We start from the raw sequence: 14,291 nt of genomic DNA, 5'->3' as shown, positions 1-14,291 counted from the left end.
GGCAATAAAATTTAAAACGCGTGTAAAACATAAACCAAACGATGAAATTGGTTATTTCTTCATGTATAATGATCAACTCGATACTCCCTAGCCCCCAACAGCCTTTTTTTTCATAACATTTTAACCAGAGTGACAGGAGAGCGGCATTTCAGAAAACGTGCTTATCTCGGCGAGAAAAAGCGATTTCGGCAATAAAATTTAAAACGCGTGTAAAACATAAACCAAACGATGAAATTGGTTATTTCTTCATGTATAATGATCAACTCGATACTCCCTAGCCCCCAACAGCCTTTTTTTTCATAACACTTTAACCAGAGTGACGGGAGAGCGGCATTTCAGAAAACGTGCTTATCTCGGCGAGAAAAAGCGATTTCGGCAATAAAATTTAAAACGCGTGTAAAACATAAACCAAACGATGAAATTGGTTATTTCTTCATGTATAATGATCAACTCGATACTCCCTAGCCCCCAACAGCCTTTTTTTTCATAACACTTTAACCAGAGTGACGGGAGAGCGGCATTTCAGAAAACGTGCTTATCTCGGCGAGAAAAAGCGATTTCGGCAATAAAATTTAAAACGCGTGTAAAACATAAACCAAACGATGAAATTGGTTATTTCTTCATGTATAATGATCAACTCGATACTCCCTAGCCCCCAACAGCCTTTTTTTTCATAACACTTTAACCAGAGTGACGGGAGAGCGGCATTTCAGAAAATGTGCTTATCTCGGCGAAAAAAAGCGATTTCGGCAATAAAATTTAAAACGCGTGTAAAACATAAACCAAACGATGAAATTGGTTATTTCTTCATGTATAATGATCAACTCGATACTCCCTAGCCCCCAACAGCCTTTTTTTTCATAACACTTTAACCAGAGTGACGGGAGAGCGGCATTTCAGAAAACGTGCTTATCTCGGCGAGAAAAAGCGATTTCGGCAATAAAATTTAAAACGCGTGTAAAACATAAACCAAACGATGAAATTGGTTATTTCTTCATGTATATTGATCAACTCGAGTCGAGCTCCAGGGAGAGAGGCTGAATTTTCGCTTTTTGAGGCCGACCGACGAACCGGCGCGGGGCGGACTCAAAAGCTCGCAGAGCCGTAGGCACTTAGAAAAGTTTCGCCTTTGGCTGTGAGCTCCAGGGGGAGAGGCTGGTTTTGCGTTATTTCAGGCCGGCTGGAGAACCGGCGCGGGTCGGACGCACAATCCCCGCAGAGCCGTGGGCACTTAGAAAATTTTCGCCAAGTTGGCTCTGAGCGCCTGGTACCTAATATGGAAGTATAGAGGCCGACTTTCGGGCAAGATCACGCCGCGTTAGGCTTCCAGGACCCCGGCTAAGCAATTTTACCGGGCTGCCCGGTTCTTTGTTTGAACCAGCCCGGTTCTTTTTACACTTCCAGCTGGAGCTCAGCAGCGGCTTTTGGCGCAAGATCACGCCGGGTTAGGCTTCCAGGACCTCGGCTAAGCAATTCTACCGGGCCGCCCGGTTCTTTTTTTGAACCAGCCCGGTTCTTTTTACACTTCCAGCTGGAGCTCACGACCGGCTTTTGGGACAAGATCACGCCGTGTTAGGCTTCCAGAGCCCCGGCTAAGCAATTTTACCGGCCCGCCCGGTTCTTTTTTTTTTAACCAGCCCGGTTCTTTTTACACTTCCAGCTGGAGCTCAGCAGCGGCTTTTTGGACAATATCACGCCGGGTTAGGCTTCCAGGACCCCGGCTAAGCAATTTTACCGGGCCGCCCGGTTCTTTTTTTTAACCAGCCCGGTTCTTTTTACACTTCCAGCTGTAGCTCAGCAGCGGCTTTTTGGACAAGATCACGCCGTATTAGGCTTCCAGAGCCCCAGCTAAGCAATTTTACCGGGTCGCCCGGTTCTTTTTTTAACCAGCCCTGTTCTTTTTACACTTCCAGCTGGAGCTCAGCAGCGGCTTTTTGGACAAGATCACGCCGTGTTAGGCTTCCAGAGCCCCGGCTAAGCAATTTTACCGGGTCGCCCGGTTCTTTTTTTAACCAGCCCGGTTCTTTTTACACTTCCAGCTGGAGCTCAGCAGCGGCTTTTTGCACAGTATCACGCCGGGTTAGGCTTCCAGGACCCCGGCTAGGCAATTTTACCGGGCCGCCCGGTTCTTTTTTTTAACCAGCCCGGTTCTTTTTACACTTCCAGCTGGAGCTCAGCAGCGGCTTTTTGGACAAGATCACGCCGTGTTAGGCTTCCAGAGCCCCGGCTAAGCAATTTTACCGGGTTGCCCGGTTCTTTTTTTTAACCAGCCCGGTTCTTTTTACACTTCCAGCTGTAGCTCAGCAGGGGCTTTTTGGACAAGATCACGCCGTGTTAGGCTTCCAGAGCCCCGGCTAAGCAATTTTACCGGGTCGCCCGGTTCTTTTTTTAACCAGCCCGGTTCTTTTTACACATCCAGCTGGAGCTCAGCAGCGTGTAAAACATAAACCAAACGATGAAATTGGTTATTTCTTCATGTATAATGATCAACTCAATACTCCCTAGCCCCTAACAGCCTTTTTTTTCATAACACTTTAACCAGAGTGACGGGAGAGCGGCATTTCAGAAAACGTGTTTATCTCGGCGAGAAAAAGCGATTTCGGCAATAAAATTTAAATCGCGTTTAAAACATAAACCAAACGATGAAATTGGTTATTTCTTCATGTATAATGATCAACTCGATACTCCCTAGCCCCCAACAGCCTTTTTTTTCATAACACTTTAACCAGAGTGACGGGAGAGCGGCATTTCAGAAAACGTGCTTATCTCGGCGAGAAAAAGCGATTTCGGCAATAAAATTTAAAACGCGTGTAAAACATAAACCAAACGATGAAATTGGTTATTTCTTCATGTATAATGATCAACTCGATACTCCCTAGCCCCCAACAGCCCTTTTTTTCATAACACTTTAACCAGAGTGACGGGAGAGCGGCATTTCAGAAAACGTGCTTATCTCGGCGAGAAAAAGCGATTTCGGCAATAAAATTTAAAACGCGTGTAAAACATAAACCAAACGAAGAAATTGGTTATTTCTTCATGTATAATGATCAACTCGATACTCCCTAGCCCCCAACAGCCTTTTTTTTCATAACACTTTAACCAGAGTGACGGGAGAGCGGCATTTCAGAAAACGTGCTTATCTCGGCGAGAAAAAGCGATTTCGGCAATAAAATTTAAAACGCGTGTAAAACATAAACCAAACGATGAAATTGGTTATTTCTTCATGTATAATGATCAACTCGATACTCCCTAGCCCCCAACAGCCTTTTTTTTCGTAACACTTTAACCAGAGTGACGGGAGAGCGGCATTTCAGAAAACGTGCTTATCTCGGCGTGAAAAAGCGATTTCGGCAATAAAATTTAAAACGCGTGTAAAACAGAAACCAAACGATGAAATTGGTTATTTCTTCATGTATAATGATCAACTCGATACTCCCTAGCCCCCAACAGCCTTTTTTTTCATAACACTTTAACCAGAGTGACGGGAGAGCGGCATTTCAGAAAACGTGCTTATCTCGGCGAGAAAAAGCGATTTCGGCAATAAAATTTAAAACGCGTGTAAAACATAAACCAAACGATAAAATTGGTTATTTCTTCATGTATAATGATCAACTCGATACTCCCTAGCCCCCAACAGCCTTTTTTTTTCATAACACTTTAACCAGAGTGACGGGAGAGCGGCATTTCAGAAAACGTGCTTATCTCGGCGAGAAAAAGCGATTTCAGCAATAAAATTTAAAACGCGTGTAAAACATAAACCAAACGATGAAATTGGTTATTTCTTCATGTATAATGATCAACTCGATACTCCCTAGCCCCCAACAGCCTTTTTTTTCATAACACTTTAACCAGAGTGACGGGAGAGCGGCATTTCAGAAAACGTGCTTATCTCGGCGAGAAAAAGCAATTTCGGCAATAAAATTTAAAACGCGTGTAAAACATAAACCAAACGATGAAATTGGTTATTTCTTCATGTATAATGATCAACTCGATACTCCCTAGCCCCCAACAGCCTTTTTTTTCATAACACCTTAACCAGAGTGACGGGAGAGCGGCATTTCAGAAAACGTGCTTATCTCGGCGAGAAAAAGCGATTTCGGCAATAAAATTTAAAACGCGTGTAAAACATAAACCAAACGATGAAATTGGTTATTTCTTCATGTATAATGATCAACTCGATACTCCCTAGCCCCCAACAGCCTTTTTTTTCATAACACTTTAACCAGAGTGACGGGAGAGCGGCATTTCAGAAAACGTGCTTATCTCGGCGAGAAAAAGCGATTTCGGCAATAAAATTTAAAACGCGTGTAAAACATAAACCAAACGATGAAATTGGTTATTTCTTCATGTATAATGATCAACTCGATACTCCCTAGCCCCCAACAGCCTTTTTTTTCATAACACTTTAACCAGAGTGACGGGGAGCGGCATTTCAGAAAACGTGCTTATCTCGGCGAGAAAAAGCGATTTCGGCAATAAAATTTAAAACGCGTGTAAAACATAAACCAAACGATGAAATTGGTTATTTCTTCATGTATAATGATCAACTCGATACTCCCTAGCCCCCAACAGCCTTTTTTTTCATAACACTTTAACCAGAGTGACGGGAGAGCGGCATTTCAGAAAACGTGCTTATCTCGGCGAGAAAAAGCGATTTCGGCAATAAAATTTAAAACGCGTGTAAAACATAAACCAAACGATGAAATTGGTTATTTCTTCATGTATAATGATCAACTCGATACTCCCTAGCCCCCAACAGCCTTTTTTTTCATAACACTTTAACCAGAGTGACGGGAGAGCGGCATTTCAGAAAACGTGCTTATCTCGGCGAGAAAAAGCGATTTCGGCAATAAAATTTAAAACGCGTGTAAAACATAAACCAAACGATGAAATTGGTTATTTCTTCATGTATAATGATCAACTCGATACTCCCTAGCCCCCAACAGCCCTTTTTTTCATAACACTTTAACCAGAGTGACGGGAGAGCGGCATTTCAGAAAACGTGCTTATCTCGGCGAGAAAAAGCGATTTCGGCAATAAAATTTAAAACGCGTGTAAAACATAAACCAAACGAAGAAATTGGTTATTTCTTCATGTATAATGATCAACTCGATACTCCCTAGCCCCCAACAGCCTTTTTTTTCATAACACTTTAACCAGAGTTACGGGAGAGCGGCTTTTCAGAAAACGTGCTTATCTCGGCGAGAAAAAGCGATTTCGGCAATAAAATTTAAAACGCGTGTAAAACATAAACCAAACGATGAAATTGGTTATTTCTTCATGTATAATGATCAACTCGATACTCCCTAGCCCCCAACAGCCTTTTTTTTCATAACACTTTAACCAGAGTGACGGGAGAGCGGCATTTCAGAAAACGTGCTTATCTCGGCGAGAAAAAGCGATATCGGCAATAAAATTTAAAACGCGTGTAAAACATAAACCAAACGATGAAATTGGTTATTTCTTCATGTATAATGATCAACTCGATACTCCCTAGCCCCCAACAGCCTTTTTTTTCATAACACTTTAACCAGAGTGACGGGAGAGCGGCATTTCAGAAAACGTGCTTATCTCGGCGAGAAAAAGCGATTTCGTCAATAAAATTTAAAACGCGTGTAAAACATAAACCAAACGATGAAATTGGTTATTTCTTCATGTATAATGATCAACTCGATACTCCCTAGCCCCCAACAGCCTTTTTTTTCATAACACTTTAACCAGAGTGACGGGAAAACGGCATTTCAGAAAACGTGCTTATCTCGGCGAGAAAAAGCGATTTCGGCAATAAAATTTAAAACGCGTGTAAAACATAAACCAAACGATGAAATTGGTTATTTCTTCATGTATAATGATCAACTCGATACTCCCTAGCCCCCAACAGCCTTTTTTTTCATAACACTTTAACCAGAGTGACGGGAGAGCGGCATTTCAGAAAACGTGCTTATCTCGGCGAGAAAAAGCGATTTCGGCAATAAAATTTAAAACGCGTGTAAAACATAAACCAAACGATGAAATTGGTTATTTCTTCATGTATAATGATCAACTCGATACTCCCTAGCCCCCAACAGCCTTTTTTTTCATAACACTTTAACCAGAGTGACGGGAGAGCGGCATTTCAGAAAACGTGCTTATCTCGGCGAGAAAAAGCGATTTCGGCAATAAAATTTAAAACGCGTGTAAAACATAAACCAAACGATGAAATTGGTTATTTCTTCATGTATAATGATCAACTCGATACTCCCTAGCCCCCAACAGCCTTTTTTTTCATAACACTTTAACCAGAGTGACGGGAGAGCGGCATTTCAGAAAACGTGCTTATCTCGGCGAGAAAAAGCGATTTCGGCAATAAAATTTAAAACGCGTGTAAAACATAAACCAAACGATGAAATTGGTTATTTCTTCATGTATAATGATCAACTCGATACTCCCTAGCCCCCAACAGCCTTTTTTTTCATAACACTTTAACCAGAGTGACGGGAGAGCGGCATTTCAGAAAACGTGCTTATCTCGGCGAGAAAAAGCGATTTCGGCAATAAAATTTAAAACGCGTGTAAAACATAAACCAAACGATGAAATTGGTTATTTCTTCATGTATAATGATCAACTCGATACTCCCTAGCCCCCAACAGCCTTTTTTTCATAACACTTTAACCAGAGTGACGGGAGAGCGGCATTTCAGAAAACGTGCTTATCTCGGCGAGAAAAAGCGATTTCGGCAATAAAATTTAAAATGCGTGTAAAACATAAACCAAACGATGAAATTGGTTATTTCTTCATGTATAATGATCAACTCGATACTCCCTAGACCCCAACAGCCTTTTTTTTCATAACACTTTAACCAGAGTGACGGGAGAGCGGCTTTTCAGAAAACGTGCTTATCTCGGCGAGAAAAAGCGATTTCGGCAATAAAATTTAAAACGCGTGTAAAACATAAACCAAATGATGAAATTGGTTATTTCTTCATGTATAATGATCAACTCGATACTCCCTAGCCCCCAACAGCCTTTTTTTTCATAACACTTTAACCAGAGTGACGGGAGAGCGGCATTTCAGAAAACGTGCTTATCTCGGCGAGAAAAAGCGATTTCGGCAATAAAATTTAAAACGCGTGTAAAACATAAACCAAACGATGAAATTGGTTATTTCTTCATGTATAATGATCAACTCGATACTCCCTAGCCCCCAACAGCCTTTTTTTTCATAACACTTTAACCAGAGTGACGGGAGAGCGGCATTTCAGAAAACGTGCTTATCTCGGCGAGAAAAAGCGATTTCGTCAATAAAATTTAAAACGCGTGTAAAACATAAACCAAACGATGAAATTGGTTATTTCTTCATGTATAATGATCAACTCGATACTCCCTAGCCCCCAACAGCCTTTTTTTTCATAACACTTTAACCAGAGTGACGGGAAAACGGCATTTCAGAAAACGTGCTTATCTCGGCGAGAAAAAGCGATTTCGGCAATAAAATTTAAAACGCGTGTAAAACATAAACCAAACGATGAAATTGGTTATTTCTTCATGTATAATGATCAACTCGATACTCCCTAGCCCCCAACAGCCTTTTTTTTCATAACACTTTAACCAGAGTGACGGGAGAGCGGCATTTCAGAAAACGTGCTTATCTCGGCGAGAAAAAGCGATTTCGGCAATAAAATTTAAAACGCGTGTAAAACATAAACCAAACGATGAAATTGGTTATTTCTTCATGTATAATGATCAACTCGATACTCCCTAGCCCCCAACAGCCTTTTTTTTCATAACACTTTAACCAGAGTGACGGGAGAGCGGCATTTCAGAAAACGTGCTTATCTCGGCGAGAAAAAGCGATTTCGGCAATAAAATTTAAAACGCGTGTAAAACATAAACCAAACGATGAAATTGGTTATTTCTTCATGTATAATGATCAACTCGATACTCCCTAGCCCCCAACAGCCTTTTTTTTCATAACACTTTAACCAGAGTGACGGGAGAGCGGCATTTCAGAAAACGTGCTTATCTCGGCGAGAAAAAGCGATTTCGGCAATAAAATTTAAAACGCGTGTAAAACATAAACCAAACGATGAAATTGGTTATTTCTTCATGTATAATGATCAACTCGATACTCCCTAGCCCCCAACAGCCTTTTTTTTCATAACACTTTAACCAGAGTGACGGGAGAGCGGCATTTCAGAAAACGTGCTTATCTCGGCGAGAAAAAGCGATTTCGGCAATAAAATTTAAAATGCGTGTAAAACATAAACCAAACGATGAAATTGGTTATTTCTTCATGTATAATGATCAACTCGATACTCCCTAGCCCCCAACAGCCTTTTTTTTCATAACACTTTAACCAGAGTGACGGGAGAGCGGCTTTTCAGAAAACGTGCTTATCTCGGCGAGAAAAAGCGATTTCGGCAATAAAATTTAAAACGCGTGTAAAACATAAACCAAACGATGAAATTGGTTATTTCTTCATGTATAATGATCAACTCGATACTCCCTAGCCCCCAACAGCCTTTTTTTTCATAACACTTTAACCAGAGTGACGGGAGAGCGGCATTTCAGAAAACGTGCTTATCTCGGCGAGAAAAAGCGATTTCGGCAATAAAATTTAAAACGCGTGTAAAACATAAACCAAACGATGAAATTGGTTATTTCTTCATGTATAATGATCAACTCGATACTCCCTAGCCCCCAACAGCCTTTTTTTTCATAACACTTTAACCAGAGTGACGGGAGAGCGGCATTTCAGAAAACGTGCTTATCTCGGCGAGAAAAAGCGATTTCGTCAATAAAATTTAAAACGCGTGTAAAACATAAACCAAACGATGAAATTGGTTATTTCTTCATGTATAATGATCAACTCGATACTCCCTAGCCCCCAACAGCCTTTTTTTTCATAACACTTTAACCAGAGTGACGGGAAAACGGCATTTCAGAAAACGTGCTTATCTCGGCGAGAAAAAGCGATTTCGGCAATAAAATTTAAAACGCGTGTAAAACATAAACCAAACGATGAAATTGGTTATTTCTTCATGTATAATGATCAACTCGATACTCCCTAGCCCCCAACAGCCTTTTTTTTCATAACACTTTAACCAGAGTGACGGGAGAGCGGCATTTCAGAAAACGTGCTTATCTCGGCGAGAAAAAGCGATTTCGGCAATAAAATTTAAAACGCGTGTAAAACATAAACCAAACGATGAAATTGGTTATTTCTTCATGTATAATGATCAACTCGATACTCCCTAGCCCCCAACAGCCTTTTTTTTCATAACACTTTAACCAGAGTGACGGGAGAGCGGCATTTCAGAAAACGTGCTTATCTCGGCGAGAAAAAGCGATTTCGGCAATAAAATTTAAAACGCGTGTAAAACATATACCAAACGATGAAATTGGTTATTTCTTCATGTATAATGATCAACTCGATACTCCCTAGCCCCCAACAGCCTTTTTTTTCATAACACTTTAACCAGAGTGACGGGAGAGCGGCATTTCAGAAAACGTGCTTATCTCGGCGAGAAAAAGCGATTTCGTCAATAAAATTTAAAACGCGTGTAAAACATAAACCAAACGATGAAATTGGTTATTTCTTCATGTATAATGATCAACTCGATACTCCCTAGCCCCCAACAGCCTTTTTTTTCATAACACTTTAACCAGAGTGACGGGAAAACGGCATTTCAGAAAACGTGCTTATCTCGGCGAGAAAAAGCGATTTCGGCAATAAAATTTAAAACGCGTGTAAAACATAAACCAAACGATGAAATTGGTTATTTCTTCATGTATAATGATCAACTCGATACTCCCTAGCCCCCAACAGCCTTTTTTTTCATAACACTTTAACCAGAGTGACGGGAGAGCGGCATTTCAGAAAACGTGCTTATCTCGGCGAGAAAAAGCGATTTCGGCAATAAAATTTAAAACGCGTGTAAAACATAAACCAAACGATGAAATTGGTTATTTCTTCATGTATAATGATCAACTCGATACTCCCTAGCCCCCAACAGCCTTTTTTTTCATAACACTTTAACCAGAGTGACGGGAGAGCGGCATTTCAGAAAACGTGCTTATCTCGGCGAGAAAAAGCGATTTCGGCAATAAAATTTAAAACGCGTGTAAAACATAAACCAAACGATGAAATTGGTTATTTCTTCATGTATAATGATCAACTCGATACTCCCTAGCCCCCAACAGCCTTTTTTTTCATAACACTTTAACCAGAGTGACGGGAGAGCGGCATTTCAGAAAACGTGCTTATCTCGGCGAGAAAAAGCGATTTCGGCAATAAAATTTAAAACGCGTGTAAAACATAAACCAAACGATGAAATTGGTTATTTCTTCATGTATAATGATCAACTCGATACTCCCTAGCCCCCAACAGCCTTTTTTTTCATAACACTTTAACCAGAGTGACGGGAGAGCGGCATTTCAGAAAACGTGCTTATCTCGGCGAGAAAAAGCGATTTCGGCAATAAAATTTAAAACGCGTGTAAAACATAAACCAAACGATGAAATTGGTTATTTCTTCATGTATAATGATCAACTCGATACTCCCTAGCCCCCAACAGCCTTTTTTTTCATAACACTTTAACCAGAGTGACGGGAGAGCGGCATTTCAGAAAACGTGCTTATCTCGGCGAGAAAAAGCGATTTCGGCAATAAAATTTAAAACGCGTGTAAAACATAAACCAAACGATGAAATTGGTTATTTCTTCATGTATAATGATCAACTCGATACTCCCTAGCCCCCAACAGCCTTTTTTTTCATAACACTTTAACCAGAGTGACGGGAGAGCGGCATTTCAGAAAACGTGCTTATCTCGGCGAGAAAAAGCGATTTCGGCAATAAAATTTAAAACGCGTGTAAAACATAAACCAAACGATGAAATTGGTTATTTCTTCATGTATAATGATCAACTCGATACTCCCTAGACCCCAACAGCCTTTTTTTTCATAACACTTTAACCAGAGTGACGGGAGAGCGGCATTTCAGAAAACGTGCTTATCTCGGCGAGAAAAAGCGATTTCGGCAATAAAATTTAAAACGCGTGTAAAACATAAACCAAACGATGAAATTGGTTATTTCTTCATGTATAATGATCAACTCGATACTCCCTAGCCCCCAACAGCCTTTTTTTTCATAACACTTTAACCAGAGTGACGGGAGAGCGGCATTTCAGAAAACGTGCTTATCTCGGCGAGAAAAAGCGATTTCGGCAATAAAATTTAAAACGCGTGTAAAACATAAACCAAACGATGAAATTGGTTATTTCTTCATGTATAATGATCAACTCGATACTCCCTAGCCCCCAACAGCCTTTTTTTTCATAACACTTTAACCAGAGTGACGGGAGAGCGGCATTTCAGAAAACGTGCTTATCTCGGCGAGAAAAAGCGATTTCGACAATAAAATTTAAAACGCGTGTAAAACATAAACCAAACGATGAAATTGGTTATTTCTTCATGTATAATGATCAACTCGATACTCCCTAGCCCCCAACAGCCTTTTTTTTCATAACACTTTAACCAGAGTGACGGGAGAGCGGCATTTCAGAAAACGTGCTTATCTCGGCGAGAAAAAGCGATTTCGGCAATAAAATTTAAAACGCGTGTAAAACATAAACCAAACGATGAAATTGGTTATTTCTTCATGTATAATGATCAACTCGATACTCCCTAGCCCCCAACAGCCTTTTTTTTCATAACACTTTAACCAGAGTGACGGGAGAGCGGCATTTCAGAAAACGTGCTTATCTCGGCGAGAAAAAGCGATTTCGGCAATAAAATTTAAAACGCGTGTAAAACATAAACCAAACGATGAAATTGGTTATTTCTTCATGTATAATGATCAACTCGATACTCCCTAGCCCCCAACAGCCTTTTTTTTCATAACACTTTAACCAGAGTGACGGGAGAGCGGCATTTCAGAAAACGTGCTTATCTCGGCGAGAAAAAGCGATTTCGGCAATAAAATTTAAAACGCGTGTAAAACATAAACCAAACGATGAAATTGGTTATTTCTTCATGTATAATGATCAACTCGATACTCCCTAGCCCCCAACAGCCTTTTTTTTCATAACACTTTAACCAGAGTGACGGGAGAGCGGCATTTCAGAAAACGTGCTTATCTCGGCGAGAAAAAGCGATTTCGGCAATAAAATTTAAAACGCGTGTAAAACATAAACCAAACGATGAAATTGGTTATTTCTTCATGTATAATGATCAACTCGATACTCCCTAGCCCCCAACAGCCTTTTTTTTCATAACACTTTAACCAGAGTGACGGGAGAGCGGCATTTCAGAAAACGTGCTTATCTCGGCGAGAAAAAGCGATTTCGGCAATAAAATTTAAAACGCGTGTAAAACATAAACCAAACGATGAAATTGGTTATTTCTTCATGTATAATGATCAACTCGATACTCCCTAGCCCCCAACAGCCTTTTTTTTCATAACACTTTAACCAGAGTGACGGGAGAGCGGCATTTCAGAAAACGTGCTTATCTCGGCGAGAAAAAGCGATTTCGGCAATAAAATTTAAAACGCGTGTAAAACATAAACCAAACGATGAAATTGGTTATTTCTTCATGTATAATGATCAACTCGATACTCCCTAGCCCCCAACAGCCTTTTTTTTCATAACATTTTAACCAGAGTGACAGGAGAGCGGCATTTCAGAAAACGTGCTTATCTCGGCGAGAAAAAGCGATTTCGGCAATAAAATTTAAAACGCGTGTAAAACATAAACCAAACGATGAAATTGGTTATTTCTTCATGTATAATGATCAACTCGATACTCCCTAGCCCCCAACAGCCTTTTTTTTCATAACACTTTAACCAGAGTGACGGGAGAGCGGCATTTCAGAAAACGTGCTTATCTCGGCGAGAAAAAGCGATTTCGGCAATAAAATTTAAAACGCGTGTAAAACATAAACCAAACGATGAAATTGGTTATTTCTTCATGTATAATGATCAACTCGATACTCCCTAGCCCCCAACAGCCTTTTTTTTCATAACACTTTAACCAGAGTGACGGGAGAGCGGCATTTCAGAAAACGTGCTTATCTCGGCGAGAAAAAGCGATTTCGGCAATAAAATTTAAAACGCGTGTAAAACATAAACCAAACGATGAAATTGGTTATTTCTTCATGTATAATGATCAACTCGATACTCCCTAGCCCCCAACAGCCTTTTTTTTCATAACACTTTAACCAGAGTGACGGGAGAGCGGCATTTCAGAAAATGTGCTTATCTCGGCGAAAAAAAGCGATTTCGGCAATAAAATTTAAAACGCGTGTAAAACATAAACCAAACGATGAAATTGGTTATTTCTTCATGTATAATGATCAACTCGATACTCCCTAGCCCCCAACAGCCTTTTTTTTCATAACACTTTAACCAGAGTGACGGGAGAGCGGCATTTCAGAAAACGTGCTTATCTCGGCGAGAAAAAGCGATTTCGGCAATAAAATTTAAAACGCGTGTAAAACATAAACCAAACGATGAAATTGGTTATTTCTTCATGTACATTGATCAACTCGAGTCGAGCTCCAGGGAGAGAGGCTGAATTTTCGCTTTTTGAGGCCGACCGACGAACCGGCGCGGGGCGGACTCAAAAGCTCGCAGAGCCGTAGGCACTTAGAAAAGTTTCGCCTTTGGCTGTGAGCTCCAGGGGGAGAGGCTGGTTTTGCGTTATTTCAGGCCGGCTGGAGAACCGGCGCGGGTCGGACGCACAATCCCCGCAGAGCCGTGGGCACTTAGAAAATTTTCGCCAAGTTGGCTCTGAGCGCCTGGTACCTAATATGGAAGTATAGAGGCCGACTTTCGGGCAAGATCACGCCGCGTTAGGCTTCCAGGACCCCGGCTAAGCAATTTTACCGGGCTGCCCGGTTCTTTGTTTGAACCAGCCCGGTTCTTTTTACACTTCCAGCTGGAGCTCAGCAGCGGCTTTTGGCGCAAGATCACGCCGGGTTAGGCTTCCAGGACCTCGGCTAAGCAATTCTACCGGGCCGCCCGGTTCTTTTTTTGAACCAGCCCGGTTCTTTTTACACTTCCAGCTGGAGCTCACGAGCGGCTTTTGGGACAAGATCACGCCGTGTTAGTCTTCCAGAGCCCCGGCTAAGCAATTTTACCGGCCCGCCCGGTTCTTTTTTTTTTAACCAGCCCGGTTCTTTTTACACTTCCAGCTGGAGCTCAGCAGCGGCTTTTTGGACAATATCACGCCGGGTTAGGCTTCCAGGACCCCGGCTAAGCAATTTTACCGGGCCGCCCGGTTCTTTTTTTTAACCAGCCCGGTTCTTTTTACA

Source organism: Syngnathus leptorhynchus, chromosome 4 (genome assembly GCF_054491065.1).
Source record: "Syngnathus leptorhynchus isolate UIUO chromosome 4, UIUO_Slep, whole genome shotgun sequence".
NCBI classification, from domain to species: Eukaryota; Metazoa; Chordata; class Actinopteri; order Syngnathiformes; family Syngnathidae; genus Syngnathus; species Syngnathus leptorhynchus.
This window is presented reverse-complemented; position numbering follows the sequence as displayed.